Source organism: Hibiscus syriacus, unplaced genomic scaffold (genome assembly GCF_006381635.1).
Source record: "Hibiscus syriacus cultivar Baekdansim isolate YM2019G1 unplaced genomic scaffold, ASM638163v2 tig00110266_pilon, whole genome shotgun sequence".
NCBI lineage: Eukaryota > Viridiplantae > Streptophyta > Magnoliopsida > Malvales > Malvaceae > Hibiscus > Hibiscus syriacus.
Genome location: NW_024062654.1, coordinates 66,893 through 76,162, shown reverse-complemented (window position 1 = coordinate 76,162; position 9,270 = coordinate 66,893).

Genomic DNA, 9,270 nt, shown 5'->3' with positions numbered 1-9,270 from the left:
TTATTATAATAATGGTTCTCTAAAGAGAAGTATCAATTTATATTCTAAAGACAATAACATCGAAGAAAGATGTAAAATTATTTTAATCGATGATGATGTTATATAATATTGTACTCTTTTGTTTATTTTATTATTCACTATTATAATTTAGTTCCATCCTAAGACTATGTGTTATTTTTTAAAATAAGATTCTTAAAATATTTAATAATAAAAATTTAGTTTGTCAAATTCGAAATGATAAGAGATCTATGAAGTTTCTTTTATCAAAATTTATCCTGAAAAATGATTAAATATATTATCAAAATCTTCGTTTAGAATTTTCTTTATCATTTCCTCGATAATCAAATGGAAAGTTTATTTTTCTTGAATACAAATATCGTTAGAGCACAAATATTATACATGGATTGGCTTAAATGACATTCATGTGTGAGGTCCTTAAATTTTTGGACTCCGACAAATCACATTCTACACTTGTCATTGGGCATACATGTTTTTTTTCTTTTGGATAAATTAGATTTATTACCCAAAGAAGCAGAAAACCTGCTATAGTCAAACATAAGTACCAAACCAGATCAAGCTAAGAAATAACTACCCCACAACTTTTCAAGAAATCCCCCACCTATTACAAAGAGCAACATTTACATGATCAACCATATTGATATCCCTTCTACTCAATTTAACCTTTATCACCTCCTTAACAATAGCTAACAAAGTATATGCATCTCTTAAATGGCCTCGAAATAACTTATAGTTTTTTCTCAAATGGTGTAAATATGGGCACACCACGCCAACTTCAAAATTATGGTAAGCAAAAATTTACCTTTCAGGGAGGCCACAACCCATTCAATCTCAGCTTCCCAATACAGAACCTCCCTCTATAGTCCACACATCCATAAAATAGCGACTCAATTCGCCCTTGTCATAGGAAAATCAATGAACAAATGATTCCTTGTCTCTAAAGACTCACCACAAACCACACAACCACTATCATCATTCAAACCCATTCGCATAAACTTGTTCTGAGTAGGGAGCCTATCCAAGGTGACCATCCATGCGGTGAGGTTGTGTTTTGGGATATGGAGAGAAAACCAAATCAACTTATGCCAAGGAACCCTTACACCCCTTAATTGAATCTTTCCTAAAATATCACCCACTTTGCAATCTCCAACAATAGACAAAATGGGATAAGACACAGACCTAAACTTTAGAAGCCTTCGAAAATTCCAGCTTGCATTCACAAAATCACCAATCTGCTAAAAGTCTACACCTTTAAGAATATAGCTCCTCAACCAAGCAACCCAAAAGGAGCCCTATTCCAAGTTCTTATATCCTTAACACTCAGTCCACCTTCAAATCAAAGAAAGTAGACTTGCTCCAATTTGACTCGAACTCTAGTGGCAGCAGTGTCAGACCACTTCCAAAGAAACCTGGAATAGAGCTGCTCCACCCGTTTGATAACAACCTGAGGCAGGAACAATTGCCTACACCAGTAATTATCAATACTAAACAAGATAACCTTTATTAATTCAACCCTACTAGCGTACTTAGATGCCTACCAGACCAATGACTCAATTTAGATTTAATATTCTCCATAAGCACAACACATTCTTTCTCAAAAAGTTTCCTTGTAACCAAAGGAATTCATAAATATATGACTAGCAAACTCCCACACTTAAAACCATTAATTTGCTCAATTTCATCAACCTAATTGCTTGATACCCCAGTCACAAAAAAATCACATTTTGTTGCATTTAGCCTAAGACCATACATCACATAAAAAATGTCCAAAACACAACTCACACCAATAATAGATTCAATCGAACCATTACAAAAGATAAGTAAGTCATCAACAAATGAAAGATGTGGAAGTCCTACCTTTTTGCATCTATGATGGTAACCAAATAATCCCCTCGCAGCAACCAAATTCAGTAAACTAGAAAGCATATTCATTGATAAAACAAAGAAAAAATGAGAAAATGGGTTCCCTTGTCTAATACCTCGAGCACCCTTTAAGAAACCAACCAAACTACCATTGAGAGAAATAGAGTGTCTAGCAGCAGTGAAACATGCCCTAATCTAACCAATAAACTTGCCAGGGAACCCCAAAGCTCCTAAAACAACAAAGATAAAATCCTAATGAATGAAATCAAAAGCTTTTGTAAATCTATTTTAAGAGAACATCTGGGAGATATCAGCTTCCTACCATAATCGTTCACCAACTCTTGTGCAAGCATAGTATTATCAGTAATACTACGACCCTTAATAAATATAACTTGATTTAGATAAACTATACCAGGAAAAAGACCAGTTAACCTTTGCACCAAAATCTTGGTAATGGTTTTATACACTACTAAGCAGCAGGAGATTGGCCTGAAGTCCTTTACCATGTTTGGGGACCAGGTAACTGTTGTGGCATTAAAAGTAGACAGAATGAGAGAATTTGCAAAAAAAAAAAATTACATAACAACTACTACATAATCAACACCTACAATAGACCAGACCCTCTTAAAAAAGTATGAGGTATAGCCATCAAGCCCATGAGCCTTATCATTGCATTAACAAAAGATAGTTTTTTTAACTTCATCACTAGAAATCTCTCTTATAAGACTATCAACAACACCTTCATGTAAAGAATATTGGAGCAGCTCACTTAAGAGCTCTTTGTCACATCCTTTAACACTTGGATCAATAATACTAATTTTCTTAACAAAGAAATCCACAAGCTCATAAACCATCTAATCAAAAGACTCAAACCTATTACTCTGCTCATCCATGAGAAACTTAATAGTACTCTTGTTAGTTTTAGCAGCCATAATAAAGTGAAAAAATTTATAACCCTAATCACATTTCTACAATCAGTCAATCTTAGCCTTTTGCTTATAAAAATAACTTCATCCTCCTCTGAAACCTTCAAATCATATTGCCAAAGAGTCACTATATACATACCTATCCCATCACCTAAACGCAAAGTTTGTTGCTACTGATTCTCAAGTTTATCCCTCTTAGTAATAATTTTAGCAGAAATATCCCCAAACATTAAGTGATTAAACTTTCTCAAATAACTCTTTAATCACTTAAGCTTATGAAAAAATATTTTCAAGGGGTTTCCCTGAGCATGACACTACCAATACCTATTCACAATCTCAAGAAATTATGGGTGAATAGTTCAGCAAATAAAAAACTTGAATGGTTTTGGTTGATTAGAATGAACTTCCTTTGATAGCCAAACCACAACCATATTATGATCAGAAACAACAGGTGCAAGGAATTCAACAAATGAGTCAGGAAATGAATTATACAAGCTCAAATTAGTAAGCACCCTATCTAGTTTACTGACTAAATATCTGCCCTAATGCTTATTACACCAAGTATAGGTTAGACCAAAGAAAGGATGGTCAGAGAGACCCAGATCCCCAACAACCTTTTAAAACTCATTCATGTTAGGTGTAACATAAGGACCCAAAATCTTACAGTCAGAGCTTTCAATGGAATTCAAAAATACGTTGTAATCCCCCAAGGATCCAAGGAAGTAGACTAACAATGCCCTCCACAACCTTTAACTATTACTGCAAATGTCTTTTGGAAACTTAATCATTCATTCCAAAAATTGTAGAAATCACCAAGGGCTTTTTATTATGCACATCCCTTATAGAAACACATTGATCACCTGTATAACACTTAGAAAAACTAAGTATTTTCCTCCATAAAGCCCATATTCTATCATTGACAGGATGCATGTAATTAACACAACAATTTCAACCAACAAATATATGTTTTATGACATCCACAAACTTTTCCTCCTTAATTATAGTTTCCAATAAGCAAAGTATATCAACATTATTTTTAACAGCCCTTTGCAACACCATATCTTACTTAAGGGGATTATTTAATCTCCTGACATTCCAGAAACAAATTTTCATATTGAAGATGAGCAAAGACCACCTCCATTTGACCCCCCACAAGGCTACTAGTAATAACACCTTTAGATTTGTCTAACTTATCATTTTTCTTCACCTTAAGCTCCTGCAACAAATTTGCAACACCAGCTACTGTAGCCTTTTCTTTTCTAAGTTGCCCTTCCACAAGAGCCAAAAAATTATCATCAACAGAATTAAGAATCTTAAACATATTCTTAGAACCCATAATAATAACTTCAGTATTATCCTTAACAGGCCTACCCCTACCTCTCCTAGGAAAAGAAGACTGCAAATCATTACTTCCACTAGCTCCAGAAGAATCAAATTGTAAACTAGCAATTGATTTGGCCTTAAGTCCCACTTACACATTCGGATGACTAACAACACAAGCAACTTGTGCCTCTACATTATCAACCTGCACAACTTCAGCTTCTTCAATCTGACCAGATATACCAGGTTGAACATTTAAATGACTAACAACACAAGCAATATGTATCTCCACAGTGTCAACCTACATAGTCGTAACATCTTCAACATGACCAGATTGAGCAAGTTGATCAGTACCAACAACTGAATGTTCAACCTCTCATTTAGACTTTTTTTTCAACCCAAACCTTCTTAGCCTTCTTCACCATAGGATAATTTTTTTTGTACATGCCCAAACCGTTTGCATTCATAATAAGAGTGTCATAAATGTCCTTTGGGTGGACCTGGAATCAAGCTTCGACTTAAATTTAATATGTTAGAGCTGCCACCGATCATGCAAAACAAGGTTGATTGATACCTTAATTTACCATTTTTACCTGATCTATATTTTACCAAAAATTAATTGATTCAGGAGTTGACTACAGTCAAGGAATGATTAACACCCTTGTACTGCCTTTTCGGTACCAATTTAATTTCCAAGTTGTCTTAATTGCTAAAATTTAAAGTTAAATTAAAATTTAAAAAATTGATTTGAATTACTTACCTTTGACCAATTTATAAAGTGTCCTAAAACATCAAGATTGTAAAAATTAATAAATAAATAAATATTAAATAAATAAGAGAAAATTAAAAAAATTAAATTAGAAATTATTAAACTAGGGGTTAAATTGAAATTAATTGAAAATTGCAAGGAGAAAAAAATAAAAGATTAGGGGGTTAAATTGCAAAAATATAAAAAAATAAATAGGGATTAAATTGAATAAATTCAAAATTCAAGGGTAAATTTACAACAGGTGACCAAAATAAATTACGTATCAAAAGTGTAGGGACTGTGAAAATAATTAAACTTTCTTGTAATTACACAAGGCCCTCTCTACATAAAGCCCAAAAATCATATCGCACCATTTAAAAAAACTCTCTCCCCTTAAACTTTTCCTCTCAACTATCTCCTTTCTTCAACTAGCCGGCCACACGCCGACACCTGAACCACCATCCAACGCCGCTCCGGCCACCACCTCCGATGGCTGAGAAAACCAAAATCACCCCAAAATACTCTTCTCAATACCCCAAAAAAATCTACCCCCAAACATCCAAACAATGCCTCAAATGAAATAGATCTAAGCCAAGAACACTTCGACTCTTACCTTTACCCGACGAGATTTTCAACTCTCGATGGTCGTTCCTCCTTTAATTCAATGTCGATGTTTGCTTTGGCTTCCCTTGATTTTTCGATGCTTATTTTTTTGTATACTTGTGGTTTGGTTATTTAGTTGCTCGATTTTTTGGGTTATTTATTGCTTGTATTATTTTGGTTTTTTTCTCTGTGTTTTTCTTGGCAGCTTGATGGGGTATTTATACTCCACCGCCGATGGTGGTTGCAGATCATCTCGGGATGGTTCAATCCTAGTGATCGTGCTCAATTTTTCTATTTTAGTGGTTGGTGGAACGTCTTTGTTCTGATTTTTCTATGATTTTGGTTTAGGGTACTGATGATCTCAGTCGTTCAATGACTTGGTTGGCGCGTGTCTTCCACGCACTATTATCGTTGTTCATGATGGATTTTGATTGTTGGATAAGACGGCCAGATCCAATGGCCCTTGTACAGCTGCACATTGGTATTATTTCTAGGGTTTTCATAACCCTAACTTGCTTCAATCATTACCCTCAATTCATTTTGATCTAATGATTGGGAACGCACGGTCAGGATTTAGGCTTGGATCGGACGTGGATTTAGGATTAATATTATGGACCATCCATTTCGGTCAGGATTAGTGCTCCTGTGGAGAAGGTTTTTTTCATAACATAAGGCCCTTCCCAATTTGGCATCCACTTTCCTCTGAAGTCTTTTTGGATTGGCCATATCTTTTTTAGTACGAGATCTCTTTCATGAAATACTTTTGGGCACACATTCTTGTTGTGTGCTCGGATAATTCATTTTTGGTAGAGTCGACCATGGTGAATGACGCCTACTCCACATCATCCAACTTTACTTATAACAGAACCTGGAGTGACGGGATTTCTACCTCTATGGGCAACACAACCTCCATTCCATAAGCTAACGAAAAGGGAATTGCCCCAGTCGAAGTTCGTACCGAAGTTCGATAAGCAAATATGGCGAAAAGTAACTTTTTGTGCCAGTCTTTGTATGTCTCATTCATTTTCTTTACTATTTTCTTGTTATTTTTGTTTACTTCCTCTACTGCTCCATTCATCTTTATGTTGAATTGTTTACATGCATCATCTATCATCTTGTTATTTAAATTGGTTGCATTATCGGTAATGATCCTTTATGGTACCGACATGTGATATCTTTTTTCAAGAATTTACAAGTAGTGGACTGAGTGCCACTAGCATATGACACAACCTCCACCCATTTGGTAAAGTAATCGATTTCCACAAGGATAAATCGATGATCATTCGAAGCTTTCAGATGGATTTGTCTGATGACATCCATGCCCCACATAGAAAAGGGTCACAGAGCCGTCATCACACGAAGAGGACGAGGCGGGACATTTATTTTATCACCCATAAACTTGGCACTTATGACATCGTCTGGCATATTTGATGCAATCACTCTCCAATGTGAACTAAAAATATATGCATCTCATAAATTGTCTTGCCATAATGTGCCTATTTGCATGAGTTCCACACACTCCATCATGTATCTCCTCCAATATAATCTTTGATTCTTCTATATTTACACATCTTAAAAGATTTGATCATGACTTTTTGTATAAGACTTCTCCATCAAGAACATATCCGACTGTCATTCTTTTGATTATTCTTTTGTCAGTCTCAATGGCTTCTTTCGGATAAATTTGATTTTTGATATATTGCATAATGTCATGGTACTATGGTGTTTTATCTTTTACTTCTTTGATTTGATAACAATGATTCAGGTACTCATATGATTGAATATCGATTGACATCATGTCAAATTCCCCACCAGCCTTCAATGTTGCTGCCAATGTAGCTAAAGTATCTACCATTTGATTCTCTTCTCTTGGTACGTAATGGAAAGTGACCTCATCAAATTATTTAAGTAGATTCATAATGAGCTTTTTGTATTCCACCAGTTTGGTATCTTTTGTTTCCCACTCTCCTTGGAGCTGATAGATCACTAAGGCAGAATCTACATACACCCTCAAAGTCTTTATGTTTTGTTCAATAGCAGCTCGAATCCCTAAAACAAAAGCTTCATACTCTACCATGTTGTTAGTGCAATCAAAGTTCAATTTGCTAGTGAACGAATAATGATTGCCTTTGGGTGAGACTAAAATAGCTCTAATGTCGTGCCCTAATGCATTTGATGCACCATCGAAATGCATTTTCCAGGAGTTACATGTAGAAGTACTTGCTTCTTCTAAAGATATGACCATCAAGTCTTCATCTAGGAAGTCGAAGTCTAATGGTTCATAGTTTTCATACGTTCTTCTTGCTAAGAATTCAGATATGACACTCTTTATAGCCTTTTGCCTCACGTATTCAATGTCAAATTCATATAGTAACATTTGCCATCGGGCTAACCTTCAAGAGAGAGCAGCCAAACCCATCATATAACATGTATTTTTTTGAATTTTAGTGGATCTAACTTGGAAATTAACCAGTTAGTGAACTTCTTGCTCAGGTAGTAAATGATTCTCTATTTTCTTCTAAATTTATCATGTTGCCCCAGGATACATCCCATTAAATTCTCAAATATGGATAGATAAAGGAACAAAGGTTTTCCTGGGATGAGAGACATTAAATCAGGAGTACGAGACAAATACTCTTTTATTTTCTCAAATACAGTATGGCAGTCATCATCTCATGTTCCAGAATTATTTTTTTCGAAGAATAAGGAAAATTGGATCATATTTTTCTGTCAACTGGGATATAAACCGAGCAATATAATTTAATTTACCCAGAAAACCTTGAACTTATTTTTGTGTTCGTGGGGGAGGTAGATTCTGGATAGCTTTGACTTTATCAGGATCATCCTCAATGCATTTATGCTAACAATGAAGCCCAACAGCTTACCAGATGTTACTTCGAAGGTGCATTTGTTTGGGTTCAGCTTCAATTGAAACTTTCTCAATCTTTGGAAGAGTTTCCTTAGGTTCTCAATATGCTCATCTTCAGTTTGTGCTTTGACAATCATGTCATCAACATAAACTTCAATCTACTTATGCATCATGTCATGAAAAAGGTCACCATGGCTCTTTGGTATGTTGCCCCACATTCTTTAACCGAAGGACATCACCTTGTAACAAAATATTCCCCACATTGTGATGAATGTGTGATAACTCTATAAAAGTACTCTATTTCTAGTCTTTTTACTAAAGTTATTGCTCGTCTAAATAAAGTATGAACAACATATTAGTTGCATCTAGTTGCATTTAGGTTATATTTGCTTGTGGTGGATAAGTGTTGTTTCAGCAACATTTATTTGGTTTGACTGATGTTGCCGATGAGAAAGGGCTTGTGTGGATTGTGTATGTGCAGGAAATTTCCTAAGGAAGAACATTTTATTCGCGACAAAGTATTTCACAAGGGCTAGTGGAATAGAGAAAATAAAGATAGTGAGGAGCAGATTTATCTCGCCAAGGCAAGATTTATCTTGAGAGTCTGAAGCGGATATGACGAAATTGCCTATGTCACATGCCAGTTGTACGACTACCCTCACGTGCAAGAAAGCCCTCAAGATTCTAACAACAACCAACCGTCTTTCCTTTTTTAGCTTGGACAAGATAATAACGGGTATTTAGGGAATCTTCACTTACGTGAAACCCTAGGAGATTTCCCTTTATAAATACCCAGCCACAGCCACAAAAAAGATTAGGAAAGGAAGTTAGAATAGCTTTAACTGAAGTGTGAGCGAGCAACTGCAGTGCTTCCTCACCGTTTTCCGACCGACCGTCCTTGGTGTCCTCCATAGCCAAGCTGT